The 22,883-nt window shown below is 35.5% G+C and overlaps 1 protein-coding gene and 1 long non-coding RNA gene across 10 annotated transcripts in view; one reads left to right on the top strand and one right to left on the bottom strand.

Annotated features, from left to right (window-relative positions):
- Nucleotides 1–4,900, bottom strand: part of LOC145690066 (uncharacterized) — a 905,981-nt gene extending 901,081 nt beyond the window's left edge. For all 8 annotated transcript variants that reach the window (XR_014132149.1, XR_014132163.1, XR_014132152.1 and 5 more), the window contains exon 1: nt 4,813–4,900. This is a non-coding gene — a long non-coding RNA (uncharacterized LOC145690066). The remainder of the gene's footprint in view (nt 1–4,812) is intronic.
- The window catches only part of LOC145690064 (uncharacterized), a 1,134,032-nt gene that overhangs the window by 743,253 nt on the left and 367,896 nt on the right, over nt 1–22,883 (top strand). The gene's annotated exons all lie outside the window — the stretch shown is intronic.

The following is a 22,883-nucleotide window of genomic DNA, read 5'->3' as shown; positions in this document are numbered from 1 at the left end:
TGAAGCTTTGAAGATGCAACTCCAGTTTAGTTCTTCCTATTTATGTGAAACTGAGTTTCCAGCGATTGTTGGGATCAAGACAAATACAAAAACCGGCTGCAAGTCTCAATTCCTTGCACCTGAACTAGGATCAGCGTGGATACCAATGTAGTTATTAATAAATAACTAAAACAAGGACAAGCATCGCATACATCTCTATGAATAGCAGCACAAAGATTTTGCTTTTCAATTATTATTTGTGTATCATGTATTTTTTCTTTCTTTTTCTTTTTTTAGTTTAGGAAATGATAAATTAGAGATATGGTTTACAAAATGTAATTGCTTTGAAATACACCACCATTACCTTGAATGTCAATGTATATTTGAATAGTAATAGGTGGGTTACAAAATACTTTTCATTATTTAATGTGGGTCGCAGTAACAACAAGTTTGACAACCACTCAACTATAATATGGTTGGATCGGGCCCCCCTAACTTTAGTCAGGCTCCCCCTACATTTTTGACCTGGCTACCAGCCTGCCACTTCCAGTTCGAATAAAATTTCCATAAACGAATTTGACTCCTAACTCTTGACCTTCTACTGTAGATCCGGTCAAAATTCATCCTGATCCATCAAAGTAGCAGTTAGGATCTTTTGTCTCCCGGGCGGACGGAAGGTCGGACACTGAACAGAGTAAGTATATACAGGAATTTCGGTAACCCAAACTCCTTTCAGATATCAGTTATACACTAAAACAAAAAATGATTAGGTTAGGAGCGAAGTGAATGGAATTGATCACGCATAACACTTTACAGTGCTTCTATTGCTGGAACTAATGATATATGAATATGGAGTATGATATCATATCATTTTCAATGAGCAACATTACGAACTGTACTTAAAAGACCACAGGAATAAAACAATACATATATATATATATATCCATTCTGACGGAAATTTTGTAAATGTAATGTTACCAGCTCGAGTTTCTATGTTTAATTACCAGGCATCTGTGACTACGAAACTAATTTCATTTTCTTCCACTTGTTTGAGTTCGTTGCACCTGCATCAGACTCGGATTATATTAAAGCCAATTTACTTGCAATAGCACCTTCTCTTCCCCACTAGATGGCTCCCCTCTCTCTCTCTCTCTCTCTCTCGCTCTCACTCTTCCTCTGAATGGATACTATTTTATTACCAACACAACTACCACACTTTCCACGTGATTCGTTTTAATTTCGAAATACATATAGAGAATCCAATTCGCTCACAAGAGAATACAAACAGTTGTTCATATGTGGGGAACTGTTTTTCGTTCAACATTCTGGAAACAAAGTAGACTTCAGAATTATGAGGATCCAATTTTGAAACCAGAAAGTAGGAACGCTGATGGCTTGGTGGTAGACAATGTGGTGTCATAAAGTAGTCTGAGCAGTGGTGTCGAAACTATATTTGCCCCCCCCCCTTCCTCGCCCTCCTGAATAGAATTAATATCAAGTTCTATGAGAGTTGAGCTTCATAATTTGAGTCCTGATAAAGTTTAAAAAACCCACCTACATCACGGAGTCTGTGGGGGTATTGTCGCCGCAAAGGGCGCCCATTAGGGGGAAAGGTGGGGCCCTCGCCCCCTAGAAGAAATTGTACTTCGAAATATCGGAAACCCAACAGAATTTTTAGAATAGTTACAGCAAACTTTGAAACTATATTTGAATGTCGTTTATACTTGCCCCCCCCCCCTTGGAAACCACAACATGGGCGCCCTTGGTCGCCGCCACTGGGTCTGAAGCACTAGGCTAATGATCGTGAGGTGAAATCTATTTGGGGGTTCGAGTCCTTCTGAAGAAAATGTACGTAATGTTTCTGTGTTCGTGTCCCTGTTGACTTCGGTAGTAATGGAAACTAAAAGAAAAAGTTTATTTTAGATTGACAAAGCGTTCAACTCTGGTGGCAGAGGTCCCTATTTCTATTAAACGCCATGTGAGTATGTGCTGGACAATACGGTATCTGTATGTTCTCCCATTTCATCCCGTATTTTCATTCCATCAATTGTTTCAAAATTGTAGGAGTTAGCAAATATCTGCTTCTTGTGTAGCGCCACATAGAGGTTAAGAAGATGGCGCAAGTTGTTCAGGGATTCTGATTTAATTAAGCGGGAAAGAATGTGATGTAAATGTAATATAACATAAGTCGTAGGAAAGTATTAAGATTGCAGGGGAAATGTTACTTAACATTACACTAATAAATGTACGTGCAATGGAAACATTTTGTACTTATTGTGCCTATTAGGTACGGTTACTTTTTTAGTTCAGAGTAATCAGCAATTGGTAACGATACATAGTCGACCGTAAATTTACAACCTCTTAAAAATCAATTATTTTGATTAATGATCCTTCTGCAGAGCATAGGCTAAGCGAGGGACGTTAAACTTAAGATTTTATCCATTTTTTAAATTTAGAAGATGGATATATTGCTTCCCACTTTTAATAGAGGAACAAGGATGGAGGTAGAGTTTATCCCTGGGACTGAGACTTAATATGTGATATTTTTTAAGACTCTGCCGATTTCAATAGAGGAACAAGGGTGGAGGTGGAACTTATCCTTGGAACTGAGAATATGTATAGAAAAAAATATATTAGTTCTGATGTATTTGTTCTATAGAGATCCAATATTGAATTTTAGTCTACAAATTTTTCGGTAGACTGCTCTGGTACAGAAACATGGTCGCTTACTCTGAGGGAAGAACGCAGACTGAAAGTATTTGAGAATAAAGTCCTGAGACGAATATTCGGAACCAAGAGAAAAGGGAATAGGAAATGGCGGAAACTTTATAACGAGGAACTACATACCCAACATTGTTAGGATCATCAAATCTAGGAGGCTCAGGTGGACAGGTCATGTACCCAGAATGGAAGAAAATAGGAACGCTTTCAAAGTTTTAACTCGAAGCCCAATCCGGAAACGGCCTAGGCACAGATAGGAGGACTGCGTCCCCTTGGCAACGTAAGTTGCCACGGCACTTTTTCGTCATAGCGCAGAAATTCATGGATTGAAATTGCTAGTTTTAACCGTGAAGTAACTTTGGAGTGTGTTTCGTCATAGCATCGTTGCACTTTCTTCATATGATATATTGGCGCGAGGTTAGCACTGATTTTGGGTACAATATGTTTTGTGGAGAAAAACTCAAATGGATTGATTTGAAAGACTCTAGAAGGAAGGATTGAAGGTTTGTAAAGGAAGGATTTTATTTTATTTCAATAGTTATGTTTTTGCAGTGTATTTTCTCCCTCAAAATTGTAACTTTCCAAAATGTTTCCCTTTTTGAATGTGTATGTGCCTCTTGGCAACTTAAGTTGCCGGGCTGAAAAACAAGCCAAAAATAAATATTTTTCAAAAAATATTCTAATTTCTATTTTAGAGTACTATTAGGACCAAATAGGCGAAAGAAAACTTTTCAAAATACAAGTGAGAAATTCTGGGCACGAATGGGTTAAGATGGATCTCGAAGAAATAAGAGTGCAAAATATAAACTGAATCCAGTTGGCTAAGGACAGAAGTCGATGAAGATCTTTTGTGAACACGACATTGAACTTCCGGGTTTCATAAGCTATAGAGATAGTTAATTTATTAGCTTTTCACTGTGGCAATCAGTATTAAAATCGGAAATTGTAATACTTGCGTCACTTCTGGTTTGAATAGATGGACAAAAGTCGAAATAAAGTTATTTTTCGGACAGCAGTCTAATAAGAGGCCTATTTCTCACACTCTTACAGTTTTTGCTCTGAGGAGACCAATATTGAAACCGGAAGTGTGTATCGGGTGAACGACACATATATAACCTTTAAATAGCCCCCACTACCCACAGTCCTACGAGAACGGACGTCACCTCACTTCCCCCTTTAGAATATAAGAATTTTAAAAGGAGAATTCCAATCCCCCCGGCTGAAAATAATGACAACGTGGAGTGAGAGGTTCAATACTGGAAAAGGCTTATATTATATGCAAAATATCACTATTAAAATTATTACAATTTCTACGACTACTTGTAAATGTAAAAAGTTTTCTAACAAATGAAAAATTTTATTATAACAAATCCGAAAAGCGATATATAAATGCAAATATAGAAAACATTTAACTATTTTAACAAGCAATAATAGCATTAATAGAAATCTCCGTTAGCAAGCAAATTATTTTTCTAAAAAGGATTTTTTTTTTCAAGTAACAAATGTTTCTGAAGTAAGTATTACATCCAATAGTAAATCCAAATATAAAACTTAGGAACCATTACAATGATTTCATGTATTGAACAACAAAATGTATGGAACTCAAAGCTACTGTCAAGTGGCTTCCCATAGGAATGAAAATGTGGGAGGAAAAGATATCTTAAATGGGTCAATACGCATGAATTACGAGCAATAGCTCAACTGTAATTCCATCGATTCTATTTCTTTTTTTCTTTCCTTTTTAAAAGGATCTAAGAAATTTATAATTCATTTAATATCTCCACTAGCCTGAAAATTTTCCGTAATTTCAATATATTCAAATTCCTGACTAGCGACTTTATTCTAACTTGCAAGAAAAACAAGAATCAACAAGTTTTAACCTGAGGCATAAGTCTGCCTACATAAACCATTTACGTTAACAGTATGGTTAACTATTTTACTTTTCTTTTCTTTTCTTACACAATTTTTAGTAAGTAATACTGATAAATTCTGAATAAATACCATAGTCAAAGTCAGTTATAGTATTTAAAGAAGTTAATAAAGATATATTCAATTATACGGGAAAATGTTTTAAAGACCCATTCTTATTTTCAAAGGACCTATCCCACTCACCTCATTTATAACGCTGCGAAGAGCTCTTTGCTTATTACGAGAACCTCGGTTGCAACGTGACGTCATCCCGAACGACATGAAACTCGCGCAACCCACTGAAGGTTACTTATGCAGTGCTTCCAACTCCGAGAGAAATAACCAGCTTACCAGTAAGCCGGAGTTTCATCTCACATTTTTCCCTTTACAATATTTTATTTTATTATGAAACTTGGGTAGGTTACAAGTGGTAATGCATTTCTACAACTTCTGTTTTACTGTTGAAGTAAAGGTGAAGATGGAACCAATTTTTGGGACGCTCAATCGATTCTACGTAAGAAAACACGTTTGGTTCGCAATCTATCACCATTTTGTGTTCTATGGTTATGAATATTTAAACCGGAAACCTTGATTTTGTTGAACTTATCAGCTGAAAGGAGATGGAATCCATTCTTCAGACATAGAATTGCTTTCAGAAACCGCTTCTCGCTATAACTTATCATTTGATACCTGTGAACAGACAGCCGGAGAGACGGACGTAGCCAATCTATATGTCTCCCCATCAGACACGCACCCAGAAATATTTATTGCGAACTTTCCAAGGGTTGAAGAGGGTCCAATAATACTAGACACTATATTTATGTGGTATAAAACTGGTGTTATCCGAAAATAAGTAATTTTTAAATACTGACACCTATATTTTCACGAACAATGATAAAACTAGATTGTTTTTATCACAAAAAAGAGCATAAATGGTGAGTAAAGTCAAATATTTAGTCTATATTAAGTACTAGCTTCAATTACCCGCTTCGCTTAGTTTTTTTTTTTTTTAAATGGTAATATGTTCCGTTAGTCAGTCACTTTTACTATTTCTAAAGCACTCTCTGATATCGGTCATTTTCGATCATCATAATATTTCTCCCCCCCCCCTCCTATCCATGTTGTGTGGCTGAATTTGAATTTAACTGGTATTGGAATTGTCATTGTTCATCAGAGCGACTTTAAAAACTATGAATTCGGCACCAATATTGGTCATTTTCAATTATATATATATATATATATATATATATATATATATATATATATATATATATATATACCCTTCACCTTTGTTGCGGGGCACGGCTTAGAAAGTATTACTTTTCATCTCAGCGATCCCAAAAGTAAGGATTCGACAATAATATTGGTCATTTTTATCAATTTTATGTATCTTTCCCTCCTTTTCCCCCCAAGTTGCAGGGCTGAATTTTGATTAAACAGCATCGAAAACTGTCATTGATCTTCTCAGCGACCCCGAAAACTATAGATTCGACAGTAATATCGGTCATTTTCGATCGCTTTTAAATAGCTCTCCCCCTCCCCTAAGTTACACCATGAAAGTGATACAATGAAAACCATGCCTGGTTCGGACCTCATTTATATTGAAAATTTGATCGAGATAGGTAGGGTGGTTTAACAGTGATGAAGTCACGAAGACAGTCACTTTCATGTTCATTTTTCTTATCTATCTATCTATCTATCTATCTATCTATCTATCTATCTATATATATATATATATATATATATATATATATATATATATATATATATATAAAGTTCGGGTATTATGGAATAGTTGGATAATATGGAATATCTCATTATCTCACTACTACCTCACGTTCCCATGATACTCTACAGTCAGTCTCCTTGTGATTGTGACATTCGTTGTGTTGGTAGACGTGAAAATCTGATTTCTTATTCGTGAAAACTTTTACAGGTAAGTGTTTTACAACCTGTATTTTCCTATTGAAATGTAATAGAACAACAATTCTTTGTGTACTATGACGTTGGATATACAGAGTGGAAGTTTGATAAACGTCATTATCCTATACGCCTTCTAATGAGTTTAACAGCTCTTTCGTTTCCAAGGTGGCGTGGAGGGCAATATGGAATACCCGCAAGAAAAGTATGATATTCAATATTCCGTATGGTATTCCGATTACAAAAATATCTATCGGTATTGGGCAATTAAACGTACATTTATGGTGGCCACAATGCTAAGTGTATTTTTTTATTACAGCAAATTTTCTGAAGATACAAGGAGTGAGCTTAGGTCCAGCGTTCATTATGTTTAATGTAAGCACACAATGACTGTGCTGATCCTGAAGCAGTATTTGTGACTTTTGTAAGTAATCACATTCAGTTATGGCTTGGCATTCAGAATTTTCCTGTATTGTCACTGTATTAATTGTATGTTCAACAGAAAACTCATTTCTTTTCTATATAGCATTTGTATTCCGTATTACCCGACTATTTCATATTACCCTCCAAAGTTGTTTCTTTAAATATTATAAATTTTGCCCATCCCTGTAACGAAACATCTTTATCCAGATACGCACAAATAAAGCCAAATATGTAAGGCGTATACTTGTTTTCCTTTTTGTTTCAATGTGCAGTTATTAACTGAGTTACAAACGAAACAAAAATGGTATTCCATAATACCCCGAACTTCGTCTCTCTCTCTCTCTCTCTCTCTCTCTCTCTCTCTATATATATATATATATATATATATATATATATATATATATATATATATATATATATATATATATATATATATCTTTGCTCCTTCCCCTCTCCTACGTTGTGCCATCAAAGTAAAATGATGAAATCCATCCCAGGTCTGAATCTTTTTTTCTTTTTCTTTTTTTTTTTTTTTTTTTAAATCGAGATCGGTGGTGTGGTGCAAGATATTAAGAGTCACAAACATAAATCTCTTTCAATTTTCTTATACAAATTTCTTTGCTAAACAAGTATAGTTTTATTTAAAATGTGTACTGATGTAGGTAGAGCTACGAAGCTGTTTTGGAGGGGGGAAAGGAACAGGTGAATCTACACTCTTGTGAATTCTCCCCATACTTAGGCATAACATTATAATAAGTATAAACACGTAAATATGTGTATGGTTTAATTTCTAGAACAGGAAACATGCTTTTACATGTTTGAAAAACTGAACGTCTAAACCTGTCATTCCAAAATGAAAAATAGCTATCCTCTTTCGCTTAGTGTAATGTTTGCGTAATAAAGACCACATGTGCACTTAATAGCCACCTGTAATAGCTCCCATCAACAATATGCCATCATGTGTATATTGTGTGCGAATATGATTGCGTCATAACTATTTTAAAAAAACAAGGAAATGTTGAGTTTATTTATTATTAAAACACAGGATACTATATCTCAGCATGTGTGTAATTAAAATAGCTATAAATCTAGCAATTTTGTGCTCATGAATGGAACATAATTTTAACCGTGAGACAGATGTTCATAATGTTAAAATGCTGTCCATTTCTTATTTAATATCGTCACTAGTTTTTTTCAAAGCAATATTAGTGAGAATAAACTGACCTGATACCGCATTAAAGAGCAAAACTTTTCTTTTATGTTATTGTTTGTTTTTATTTACCTTTTTCGTTCTGGCTTTTCTCTGTTTTTCTTCCTTATTAGATTGATTGTTTAGTTTTAGTTCAATGTCGAAAAACACACAATAGTGGGGATTTAGAGTTGGAATTTTATTTATTTATTTATTTCAACAATCACCAGATACAGCTCAGAGGCCATTTTGTACTGCATATCTAACAAAAACAGTAACAATGGAAAGGATTTGGGAAGGTATCGGCTAGGCCCTGTTTAATAGGTACCATCACGGCATTTGCCTGGTAGAACTGAGAAAAACCCTGGAAAAATCCCAGTCAGGATGGTCGGCAGCGGGAATCGAATCCACGACCTCCCGAATGCGAAGCGAACGCTCTACCATTTGAGCTACTTCGCTCGGTATGAAGTAGAAAATGTATAATAATGGTATGAGTTTAGAACGCTGTATTAAGAACTTTAAGAGAGAAATTTATGATTGTTAGTGAAGAACATGCCGATAAAGATGGAAAAGTGTGTTGACAGAGTATGATGTATAAAAAACATCCAAAATAAAATCATAAACTATACCTATCAAACTACTAATGATAGACTAGAGCTAAAGAGTGTCTCATAAAGAACGCAGCTTTTGAAATGCCCGTCATTTCTGTTTGTGCACTGAACGTTATTACACGATTTTCATCTGTTGTAGTTTCATCTGTGATTAGTATTCACGGACAGTGTTTCTTCCAGACTTGCTTTTTAGGGGCATCCTCCCCCGGAGCAGACCAAAATACAGTAGAAATTCGATTAACCGTCACCCCCGGGACCGGGACCATGACGGTTAAGCGAATAGACGGATAACAGAAATATCGTTACAAACCTCTACAGTAAGTAGATTTAAAAGTTTCTGGAAGAAATAAATAATCTTATACAAGTGAATAGTACTTATAATGATTGAACAGGACCAGAGTAAACCGTATTCCTTCCATGTTACACTAATATATGTCCGTCTTGAAAATAATTCATAACAGTTTGGAATTTAACTTCTGGCATCTTGAGTGTTTCAAATCCATACTGTACCAAGTTTTTGTGTGGAAACTAGCATGACCGGAAGTGACGCATGACTATTTCAGTAAATTTTACTTACACTTTATTCCGTGCTCTGCACGGCGCACGGCGTCAATTACGGCACATTTAAAGTACAGTACTGTCCGGAGCAGTGACGGATAACAGAGAGTGACGGTTAAAAGAGTTACGGTTAATCGAGTTTCTACTGTAATACGTGTATAATATGTAATAATAAATAGAATAGTATCCTAGTGTCTCCAGGAATACTAAGTGTGTCCCCCAGGAACATTGTTTCTGAAAGAAACACTGTTCACGGATCTCCAAATAGTGCATTATCATCATCTGTTTTCTGTACGGGTAGGAATGGAGCATTTCTAGATGGAACAGCGGATTGTCGTAGTGAAAACTGATGGCACAAATGGTGTATGTTGTGCAAAGACTGTTCGCAAACTCTGCAGAGTGTTTGGTCAACGTCATCACAGTCGACATATTCGGTGCATTACGCTGACCAAACATTACATGGAGTTTGCGAACAGTTTTTGCACAACATTCACCTTTTTTTTTTTTTTTTTGTAATAAATTTTCACTATGACAACCCGCTGTTCCATCTAATCCTGAAGCGCTCCTTTCCTACCCGTAAAGAAAACAAATGACGATCATGGCGCTGACTAATCACAAAGGCAACAGATGAAAGTCGTGTAATAACGAACAGAAATAACGAGCATTTCAAAAGTTCCATCTTTATGGGATAATCTATCAAATGCCCCAACATGTTACTACGGGCAATATTTTGTGTTCTTCCTTCTGAATTCTATTTTAAATAAATAGAATTAATTTGAAGTCGAAGACTCGCATAAAATTCGAACACCTCATATGCGCATCTTACTGAAATGTCAACATTCCTTTTCCTTCTGTTCTAGGTCAAACATCTAAAACCACTCAAACACATGTTTAACTATTTTAAATGAAAAGCTAGCTTTGATGTCTCTAACTTAACGGGGTTCCGAAATATGAAGATGTGGAAGAGAGAGTCATCTTTACTATAATTGCCTCTATAGGCATAGCACCTGTGTCTGGTTAAAAGAGATAGCATTATTACCTTTAGCCGAGTTGGTTGACTGGGTATTGTGCTCCTAGCGGATATCACACACGAGATTACACTCATTACCCACTCATCCACAAGGAGACTCTCAATGTGAAATGGAAAAAAATGAAAAATGATTTTTTTCAGTTTTACGTCCCACGAATATGCCGGATAGGCTAAAGAAGACGATGATTATGAGAAATGAATGAAATGGTGGAATGAAGAAAGTGGGAGGAAACGGGAGAACCGCGAAAAAATCCACGAGCACGGTGTTTGTCCACCACAAAGTTCACACTGCGCGAGCTGGGATCGAACCACGGACCCCAAGTACCGGAAGTGAACGCTCTTCCACTGAGCCACCGCGCCCCCACAATGTGAAATGGAGACGCATGTAAGTTAGTATTCAATATGGCATCAATGGAGTCATACTTAGATTTAAACCTAATACAGATCAGTGGTTTATATATATATATATATATATATATATATATATATATATATATATATATATATATATAATTACACAGCCCGCTTGGTGCTAGCTGGGATCGAGCCAGGGACAGCACGCACCAGAGGTGAACGTTCTACCCTTTAATGCAAATCCATTTCCAAAACGCAAAAAATATTTAACTAAACTTGAAAAAGACATCTGTAAAAATCATTTCAGTTCATTGCAAAGAAAACATAGTTGGGACACTCGGACGAAAAAGTGTAAAAAGCTTTTCAGGCCAGCCAACCTGAATGCGGTTTTCCTCATTCACACCAGGCAAATGCTGGAGTGGTACCTAATATATAGGTCGCAGCCCGCTTCCTTTCCTTCCCCAATATCTTCTTTCCTCGGATAGTGTGATCGCCCAGAGATGTCATACCTCATATGTGATGAACTAACATGGCCATAGATGCCGAAAGCCCAGAAATCTAATCCCTAAATCCTAAATTAAATAATTCCTCATTTAAATTAATTGGTTAAAATAGAATAAAAATAATATACCGCATGTGGTAAATACTGTTCAGTGAGCATGGGTGTTGATGCAAAATTGAGGTTGTCAGCCAGATTTATCAGTAATTTTAAAACTCAATACACAAGTAATGACCCGCCCAAAGTTTTGTTTTATGCATAAAGTTTGTACATGAATGCAATCAACAGACTGTATAAATCCCCCGTCAGAAACACTACACGTACTTGCACACGGAGAATATAAAAGGTATATATAGTATATATCGAAGAAAGAAATCTGCGAATCTCAAAATAAGAACTCATTTCAGAGGAAGATAAAAAGAGAATGAAGTATGTAACACGAGAATTTCCCCCCCCCCATCATAACCATCACCTGTCGCTGACAAATGACTTGCTTTTTAATGATGCATACTATTAATCACGTCGTTGGCCATTTATATCCTGTTCTATTGGCAAGTTTTAACATGAAAAGCCATCAATCATTTGAAATATTTCTCCCCCTTTCTGCTATTGATAGGCCTTCATCGCCATGTACCACTATTTTCAGATTGTTCTACTACACACCGTGTCTTCGCACTTCAATGATTTTATGCTAATCGTACCGTATTTTTCTTTTTCTTTTTCTTTCTTTTTTCTTTTTCTTTTTCTTTTTTTTTTTTTGACTAATGAAGAATGGCGAAAAATCTTTCAGAGATTAGAATTCAATTTGAATTCATTACTTTATCCGTCAACTTTAATGTTAACGATTTAAAAAGAGAATTTATAATTCTACAACGTCTATTTGCAATGTGTAAAATCATTATTTTAAGGTGGATCACCACCCGTAAGTCAGTACATATTTTAGCTCATTCCCTTAACTACTGCGCAACGAAACGATACATATTATAAATATTGTACTACAGAATAGAGTATTGTTTTAGGTACAACACAAGACTCTGATTCATTTGGTTGTGATTCCTGATACCGAAAAATGTAACGAATAAAAGAAAAATATTAAATTCGTTTTACAATGAGCACACAAGATGGCACTTGCTGGTAGATCTTGCTAGAAGTGCTCCGTTTTATGATTTTTTTTATTTATATGTGTAAAATATTTTAGGGTAACAATCTTATCACGAAATAGATATATTGTTTGACCGTTTTACGTGTTATGTTTCATATTTTATTTAAATATTAATTTACATTTAAGGAAATAGATTTTCAGACGAAACTTGCGCAGAACGCCATAATGCGTTGTTGCCAAATTTGTATCTTTATTATAGTAGTCACAATAAGAAAATTCCTGGATTCTAGCGTTGTAGTTTGAGAAGCGGAATCGCGCTAAAGGTCGAAAACTATTTTCTCCAGTAAGTATCTAAGCAGAATTCCATGATTACTCCCTTTATTATCGGGCATCAGTAAACACTCGACACTATCTGGCAACGCCACACTATTCAAGCAGCGTTTAGCATAGCACCTAGAACACCTAGTGATCCACCTTAAGTTTAGATCGCTCTAAAACTAGCATATATAACAAAAATTCGAAAATGTATGTTTTGCCTTTTCTTAGATGCATCCAAAAATAATTTTATCACAGCTCTTATAAATGTTAACGTATAGATTGCGAATTTTCGGTGATTAGCACTCAACAGTTTCAAAAGTGAGCAGTTTTTTTTTCCTTTTTTACCTTGTTCATAGTTACTTTTATTCAGCTACTCTCAAACAGTGATGATTTCAGAAGATTTTCTCGGGGGAATTTTAGCTGGCCATGTAATATTACGAAAATACTGGAAGTATACATTGAGCATGATGGCATATACAGTTCTGGGGAAGGGGAATTTTCTGGCTCCGTGACCACCAGGAGCCATCGTTGCTCTGAACAATCAATTTTACACTATTACAACCATATGATGGATGAAAAAGTTCAAAGATGAGACACATTGTCAGGACCGTCGCCAGAACATTAAGACAAGGGGTTGAGATCAGAGACGCATCCACAGGGTTGGTCCAACGGGTCCGAACTTCCCCAGCAAAGTTTGTAACTCAACAGACATTTCTATACTTTCTTAAGAAAACCAAGGTTGCTCTAGAAGAGAAATGGTTGATGTACCTTCAGTGACGACGCCAGATTTAAGTTCTTAGGGGGGCAAAGGAGGGGCAGATACATTTTCGGAGGACGGCTATTTGCCATACCAAAAATGACATATTTATTACGTTTGACTTATTTTACATTACATTGTGTATTTCGTTGCTGTTTTTATATTAGACCTATATGATTATAAATTAAACTTTTTTCAAATAAAATTTGTAACTAACAAATAAGTAACGTCTGCACATGAAATATTTTTCAATGAAATTTTTGAAGCCTAAACATAAATTGAATTACTTTCGCGTATGTAACAAGTAACACATGCATCTAGTACTACAATGCTACGTATCTCTCTCTCTCTCTCTATATATATATATATATATATATATATATATATAGAGAGAGAGAGAGAGAGAGAGAAACAGAATTTACGAGGAGCTGCTGAAAATGTCGTAGTGCAATCCAAAAGGAGTGTAGGTACTAGGTAGAAAATTGAAACCGTAGTTTAGTAAAACATATCTTTGTATGTACAAATACAAATTTTCACATTCATAATGAAATTCTTATTGTTTCTCAGGCCTCTGAAGCGATTGTGTGTGCCCAAACATAATTTCACAAACATCCAGATCCTAACTGTTATAACATTTTTGTTCCACCAAGGAAAGTCACCGAAGTAAATTAATTAGGAAATCAGTGAAACACCACGGGACTCTCCTCCGTTATATATAGTGGTGAAGAAGTAAGTGGCTTAGTATAAACGTAGCATTTCTCAACAAATTATGCTTTACATCCAGGATGATTAAAAGCAATGACTCTTCCCGAAATCACGGATGCAATTTGTGACATTATTCTTGAAAATTGCAGCATTTCAGCCAGTGGTGGATATAGCCCTGGGCCGGAGGGCCTGGGCCACCTCAGTTTTTGAGTGACAAAAATAATTTAAGCTATTATTTATATAGTTTTTAAAGTGTATAGTAAACTCACTATATTATAGTTTAAGGTCTGGCTGCACCCCGCTTTCTCACTTCTTACCTTCTCAACAAAACTTGTCAGAGATTGTGAGCATTTCTTTTGAACGCGTCGGTAGCATAATTCAGAATGGCTTGGGTATGCGCAAGTTCTCGGCATAATGGGTTCCCCCCCCAAAAAAAATCTGTCAGAAGAATAAAAGAGTGACGGCATTAAGAGAAGTCTTCTTCCAATTTGACCGTAATGCTGATCAATTTCGCTCACGAATAGTAACCATAGACGAAATATGGTTCTACCACTATGATCCTGAAACGAAACAACAGTCAATGGAGTAGTAGCACTCATTTCTCCCTCGCCCCAAGAAGTTCAAGACACAGAAGTAGGTTGAGAAACTGTTTGCAACATTCTTCTGGGATAAGTATGGTTTCGTACTCATAGACTACCTCCGCAACGGTCAATAATTTAAACCAGAATCTCTACATTACTTACAAAACTGAAAGAAAAATTCTAAGTTCAACGCCGCGGAAAATGAAAAGAAAGGAATTCTGTTTCTTCAGGAGAATACACCTGTCCATTAAGTCCCTGCGAACACAACTGACATTGCATAATTTAGGATTTCAGTGTCTAGATAACCATTCTTATTCCTCAGATTTAGCTCCGTATAACTATTACGTGTACTTATTTCCCAAACTTAAATAACACTTAAAAGGACGTCATTTTAGATCTGATAGGGGTAGTGCTACGAACACTTGTGAATCTTCAGATTTTTTAACTTTTCTGCAAAAACTGGAGCACTGTATAAGATAGTATATTGACTCTCGGGGAAAGTGTAGAAGAAGTAAAATTTCACCATTTCACGTGCACTCCTTCTGGGTTGGGCTATGAATTTTTCAGCAGTTCCTAGTCAATATGATAAATGTCACGTCAGTACTTTGAAACTAAATAAGTAAGGGAGCACTAGTATAAACCAATTACTAACTAAAGATTAGCACTCTGACAATACGTTTTATTGGGAATCAATTTAATTCCATAAATTTATTATCATTTGCAGGAAGGGAAAACACAACTCTTTTTATCCCCTTCAAAAAATTAAGCTCTGATAGTTGCAAACTAAGCTGTTATAAGCACATCCTCTGAATATTGAAAGCCGAGAATGATGTTTTAGAAAAAAGAAGTACCGGTATTGAACCTTTAAATAAAACAAAATATGAAACTGAAGACTTAAAACATGGATAAATACAAACAAGTTACGTAACTGGTTTTACCTTTCTTTTGTTTCCAATCGAAGTTGATCCAATAAGAAGAAAACAAATCAACCAAATTTAGTATTGTTCGCTAGGCACAATAATTAAAAATCATAAGAAAGAAATATAACTAAAATTTACCTCATAAGGCGCTAAATTAGAAATCAGAAATATGCATGCATAACCAGACGCTCAAAGAAGAAAGCTTGAGGACTAACCTGCCACATAGTAAATGCATGGAAAGTAGACTACAATTTGACAATGAGATTGGTTATGATACTGATATAAAATACTACATGTAGAAAGTTTAAAGATTGTAGGGGTCTGGGGGGGCAGTCTAGGTGGCAGTCAGGAGGGCAGAAGTAGCTACTAGGGGGGCGCTCGCCCCCCTTGCCCCCCCTCTGGCGTCGTCACTGTGTACCTTAAAAATTTGATCTTTCACTACATCTGAAATCTTGAACTCTCTGTTTTCTTATCAAAACAATTTAGTTTTATTGTTTTTGCTGAAATATAGGCGGCAGTAATTAAAAATTACTTATCGTTTTATCGAGTTTAGAATAATACTGGTTCATTAAGTGACTACAAATGGTGGACCCCCAAGAGGAGAAAGAGATGGATGCCGCCCAAGAGTTATTGTGGTCGAAGAGGAGAAAAAAGATGGATGATGAAGAAAAAGAACGTAGTATATTGAAAAGTGAAGTAATGCAAGCCATCAAAGATATGCGAGCAAGGAAAGACCACTCAAGGCGACGGCATATCAGCAAATTTGTTCAACGGATTATGAAACAATGCAATAAAAGTACTGATTTCACTTATTAACAAGATCTACCTGAGTGGAAAATGGTCAAAGAATTTTTTTTGATCTTGCAATGCTTGCATTAATAAGAAAAAGTACGTAAAGAAATGCAGTTATCACAAAGCCATTAATCTTTCCCACCGTAGATATTGTGTGCATACTGAACAGGCGGCTGAAACATAAGATAGAAGAGATATGAAAGGAAGATCAATTTGAGTTCTAGCAAGAGATCGTATTGGATTGATGAAAATTATAGCAGAACGAGTTCTTAACGTAAGAGAAAAGTTATATAATGTGCTTCATTGACTACCTAAAGCTTACAACCGGATGAATTGGACCAAATTTCTGAAAATACTTTAAGAATCTGGGTCAATTGGAGAGACCGTTGACTCATTTGCAACCCGTAAACAGGACAAATAATAAAGCTGCTCTTGAATAACAAGGAACCAAATAGTGTGAAGATGGCGAGAGGACTCAGACAAGGATTTAACATGTCTCCCCCAATCATTCAACGTTTACAATGAATGATTAATAAGGAAGTGTTAGTGAAACTTGGAGAATTAAAGTTGGGAGAGCAGATCTTTAATAAAGTTAGATATGCGGATGACACGGTTATTATAGCTAGAACTGGAGAAGGACTGCAAAAGATGATGGACAGAATAGTTGACACTGGGAAACAATATGGAATGAAAATCAAGATCGTAAAGTCGAAAGTCATGAAAATATCGAGTGGAAACATATCCATACGACTATGGGCGGAGTTATGGGGGCCTTTACCCCCTCCCCCAACTTTTTGACAAAAAATTAAAATGCCACCTATAAGATGACCACCTACTAAGACCTCCGAGACCGTCCAAAAGATCTACCTCCCACTGCGCCCCCCAGCAGACAGTTCCTAGCTTCGCCTATGCATATGACTCAGGGTAGAACAAATAGAGCCTGAAAAAGTCGATGAGTTCAAATGTCTGGAGAGTTGACGAGAGAGCCTTAGTTCACCAAAGAGATCAGGTCAAGAATTGTCGTAGCTAAAGAAGCATTCAACAAGACAAGATCACTTCTAACTAGCAGGCTTAACATTTGACTAGGAAAAACGATAGGCAAGTGCTGTACATGGATTATTGCATTGTATGGTTCGGAGACTTGGGCATTGCGGAAGTTAGAGTAGAGATATTTACAAAGTTTTCAAAATAATGTGGTGCTGAACGAAGATGGAGAAGATAAAATGCACGAAAAGAGTAATAAACAAAGACTTTTTACCGAGCACCCTTCGTAGGATGCCTAATTGAGTTGGAGACATCTTACGAAGATATTAACTCCTACAAAACGCCATAGAGATAAAGATGAAAGTAAGGAACAGGAAGAAGAACACAGGTAATCGATGATTTAAAAAACGTAAGAAAATATTGAGAGTTAAAAGAGAAAGCTGAAGACAGAGAACCATGGAAAAAATATTTCCAGATGCGAACTTAAGAAAGGAAAAGAATGCATTAGTCCAAGGACCTGCTGACAGGCAGAACTCTTATTCTTACTATTCTCGTTATTATTATTATTATTATTATTATTATTATTATTATTATTATTATTAGTAGTAGTAGTAGTAGTAGTAGTAGTAGTAGTAGTAGTAGTAGTAGTAGTAGTAGTAGTAGTAATAGTATTAATGTAGTTGTTATGGAAGTAATTATTTATAAAACATGAACAAAATTATAAAAGATTTCCTAAAAATATTGTGCGAAGAAAACTAGCCCTCTAAAGTAAACTGTGGATTTTTTTTCCCCATAAGAATTCGTTTACACCATATCATAGCGTTCTCAATGGAATATTTATTTATGTTAAATGAACAAAATCGTCTGAGTTATTTTCGAGAAAACGAGTCATTAATTTGTTTGGAGTACGAACACTAATAACTTCGACAAAGGTGTGCCGATTTTGATAGTTCTTTTTTTGTGTACAAGGTTATTCTTTCCTTGTAATCCCATATAAACTTTATTTCATTTTTTAGTGAAGAGTCCCGTGCAGTGGCGAGGCTATATGAGACGTGAACTTACAGCTTAACGTGAGATCCGAACTACTTGAACTCCTACCGGCAACCACGTAAAATTCATAAGGATCTAAAGATAATCTTTGGAGGCAGATCATGAAACTCTTCAACATATGAAACTTGACAATATCACGTTTATGTTCACGTACACTTTCGTAAACGCGTGCACCAATTAATATATATATAGCCTTCATATGGTCACGCATGTTTCTGAGGCTGGCCCACTTTTATAGGTAGTTAATGTTCTTCATTTCGTTTAGGGACCTAACTAAACGAAGAAAGGGTGGGAAAATTATATAAAATTAAAGGAAAACTAACCGACCTCCAAAACGCACTAAAAGCCAGAAACGATGCCTCGGTGGTAGAGCGTTCATCTCTGGTGCGCGGGGTCCCTGGTTCAATTCCAGCTCGCGTCAAATGAACTTTGTGATGTACAAACACAGTATGTGTGGGTTTTCTCGGAGTTCTCTCGTTTCCAACAACTTCCTTCATTGCATTCATTTCACATCAGCACAGTCTTCTTTAGCCTCGCCGGCATAACGCTGCGACATAAAACTAAATTATTTCATTTAATTTTTAAAAAAACAAAATAAAATATTTTTAAGAAATAATATTAACTGACTTCAACAAAACCGCTAAAATGTAGAAACTATTAAAAATACTAAAGATCAGAAAAACGTAAAATAATTATAAAGCGCTTGAAAGCAGAAAATAATTCATTACTATTATCTATAAATCTTGAGGTTTGCGCAAACTCATTAGAAAAGCTTACTAGAAATTAGGATCGGTGATAATTTTATGAGATATTGATTTGTTTGACTTAAAACAATCTTCAAAATTCTTCGGTCAATTATTTTTAGATTTCATTGAAATCGATAACTTTTTTAATATTTTATTAAAGTCGGTTATTTGTTTCGTTTTTATTGAAACCGGTTAATTTTTATAGATTTTATTGAAGTTGGTTAATTTTTAAGATTTTTATTGAAGTTGGTAAACGTTTGTAGATTTTACTGAAGTTGGCTAACTTTTTAGATTTTGTTGAAGTCGGTTAATTGATTTTAGATTTCATTGAAATCGATTACTTTTTATATTTTATTAAAGTTGGTTATTTGTTTTAGATTTTATTGAAATTAGTTATTTTTTAAGATTTTATTGAAATTGGTTATTTCTTTTAGATTTTATTAGTGGGCTTTTTTTTTTTTTAGATTTTATTGAAGTTAGTTAAAATTCAAGCAGATCTCCTGATAATGTAAACCAAAAAGAGTTTGATAGAAGGATTGCAACAGGGAAAAGAATTTTTAATTCGAAAAGTAAATGAAGTTGCATCACAGTATGACATTTATTGTCAAAAATTGAAAAAAGAAAGTTTTTCTTTTAGAAAATAACCTAGCTGTCGTTCTGTCCCATGGGGAAACGGCCAAAAGCGAAAATACGTCTTTGAATGACGTAGTTAGGGGGAAATCCACTAGATAAGCGTAATTGTTTACCGAGCCCTCGCTGCCTGTCAACAAAGACATCCTGTTGAATAGAACGCACGGTTTACGGTTCCGTAAATATTAACACTGTCAAGTCTCCCACAATGGTAACAGCAGCTGGGTTAAAATTTCAGCAAATACCATTATAACATTGCTTACACTGTCATCATAGCTCTTCTACTAGGGAAGGGTTAATCAGTTCGACTCTCTTGTGGCGCACACAAGTTATGTAACTTTCTTCTTTGATAAGTTATATTAGCCAGACAGGACAGGAATATAAAAAACAAGCAGTGTTTTTAGTCTCCTCGAACTTCATCGTTCCAGTCAATGATCAATGACAATGTGTAAACTGCGTGTTTTATAAATACAGTTGAACCTCGATAACTCGAATTTTTTCACATTTCCTTGAACTCTCCATAAAACTCAATGTTAAAATAACCTCTGTAAGCCGAATGCTTTAAAAATTATAACCTCAATAATTCGAATTTTAAAGGTTTTATAATCATATTTAAAAACTCAAACTTTCGTATCTGTGAACCGCTACGAGTCGAAGTTTACCTAAGTCGAATTTCTCTTGATATGACCTCGATAACAAGAAGCTGTAGCCTTATATTTTTACGTAATTGTCATTATTGCTACTCCTGTCATTGTTTCTAATGTGTACTGTAATTATGTTTTATTTTTACTGATCATCTTCTTTAATTTACGGAACTTCCATAACTTCGAGTTATAGAGGTTGAATGAATAAAACTTTGAGTTATAGAGGTTGAATGAATAAAACTTCGAGTTATAGGGTTGAATGAATAAAACTTTGAGTTATAGAGTTTGAATGAATGAAACTTCGAGTTATAGAGGTTGAATGAATAAAACTTCGAGTTATAGAGTTTGAATGAATAAAACTTCGAGTTATAGAATTTGAACGAATAAAACTTCGAGTTATAGAGGTTCAATGAATCAAACTTCGAGTTATAGAGGTTGAATGAATAAAACTTCGAGTTATAGAGGTTAAATGAATAACACTTCGAGTTATAGAGGTTGAATGAATAAAACTTCGAGTTATAGAGGTTAAATGAATAACACTTCGAGTTATAGAGGTTAAATGAATAAAACTTCGAGTTATAGAGGTTAAATGAATAAAACTGCGAGTTATAGGGGTTAAATGAATAAGACTTCGAGTTATAGAGATTGAATGAATAAAACTTCGAGTTATAGAGGAATAAATAAAACTTCGAGTTATAGAGGTTGAATGAACAAAACTTCGAGTTATAGAGTTTGAATGAATAAAACTTCGAGTTATAGAGGTTCAATGAATCAAACTTCGAGTTATAGAGGTTCAATGAATCAAACTTCGAGTTATAGAGGTTAAATGAATAAACCGTCGAGTTATAGAGGTTGAATGAATAAAATTCGATAACTCGAAATTTTTTCTATTATTTCAGCTTCAAGTTCTCGAAGTCCTACTGTATATATTTTTAAACTACTTTTATATACGTTCCGTGTATATGTGTGCACATTGAAAACATTGAAGCTGAAAACAGAACGATAGACGTACACGAGCATTCGGCGAAAATTACATATTACATTTGTAATATACGAGGATATATCAATAAGTAAGTTACAAATGACTACCAAATGACTACTAGGACTCCCTTGTTCCATGAGACAGCAGTTTGCGTTGGCTTGTCTCGTAAAAGTATCGTGCAAGTGAGTCTTGTATCAGAAAGTTTTTCGATTTCTATTGTAAAAGATTCTTCTCGTCTCGTATCTCATCGCCTCTAGGGCAAAGCTAATAGCTAAAACCAAAAAGAAATTTCGTGGCAAGTGAAGGCTCTTGAGGGAAGTCAGGTCAGTAAAAAGATATAATTTTATTGCTATAAATTAAGGGAAGGAAACGAATCTAATGTCATCATTCTTATCAGAAGTTTTCTTCCCTTAAAATATAGAAGTTTTCTTCCGTTATAAAGCAATAAAATTGTGATTTTTTACTGAAATGACTTCCCTCAAAAGCCGCCACTAATAGCAACTAGTTTCTTTCACATAACCTCAATTTACATTTAGACACTTCTCCTATAAATATATAAGGGAACCAATATCTTCTGTGTAGGAGTTTGTGGATTGTTGTGGCAGCCCATCCAAAAAAAAATCTCGTTTCATTTCTGCCGCCAAGTGAATTTCAGAGTATCAAATGTGTGAAAATGAATTAGAATTAAATTTTAAGCTGTTCGGTGGCTGTTGAAGAAGTTGCCATCTGAATTTCGTAAGACGTTTCTCTTTTTCTTGGTATTGCAACATCTCCTCATAGTTGTAAACAATAGCATGTACTTCTTCACGAAAATCATCAAGCAGCCGACAGAAACCATCTACGAAGAGGTACTATGAAGGAGACGGAGAACTATCAAAGACTCTTACAACTCCTACACAGGCTCTCCTTCCAAAGGACGGTTATTTTAAAAAAAAAAAAAAAAAAAAGTACGTCGACACAAGAAGACCATCAGTTCCAACTGATCATTCCTACCTTTCTTTTCACGCTGCTCTGGGCGGAAGAAACTCCCTAATCTTACCTTTGCGCTGCTCGGGCAAGAGGGTTCTAACCTATCTCCGCGCTGCACTGGGCAGGAGGTTCCTTTCGTCTCCACGGTGCACTGAGCAGGAGACAACAACCCACCTCGATGCTGTTTCGGGCAGGAGGTCCCTTTCGTCTCCGCGCTGCACTGGGCAGGGGACACTAACCACCTCTGTGCTGCTTCTGATTGAAGGTTCCCTAACTATCAATCCTTGCCTCTGGCAGAAGGTGCAACTTTTTAGAGAAAGAACTATTCTATAGAGGAAACTACTTATTTGTAGCATATCACATGTATATAATTTTTGTAATAAAAAGGTGAGGGAAAGAAACAAAAGCGTTTACCGTCTCTACTATTACATTACAGTATTGTCCATGAGGCTTGGTATTGTAGTGATGAAAAGCACACCTGCAAGCAGCAATTTCGGCGAAACGAACCCGA

The sequence above is a fragment of the Thermobia domestica genome, chromosome 7, assembly GCF_964235325.1.
Source record: "Thermobia domestica chromosome 7, izTheDome1.hap1.1, whole genome shotgun sequence".
NCBI classification, from domain to species: domain Eukaryota; kingdom Metazoa; phylum Arthropoda; class Insecta; order Zygentoma; family Lepismatidae; genus Thermobia; species Thermobia domestica.
This window is presented reverse-complemented; position numbering and strand designations above follow the sequence as displayed.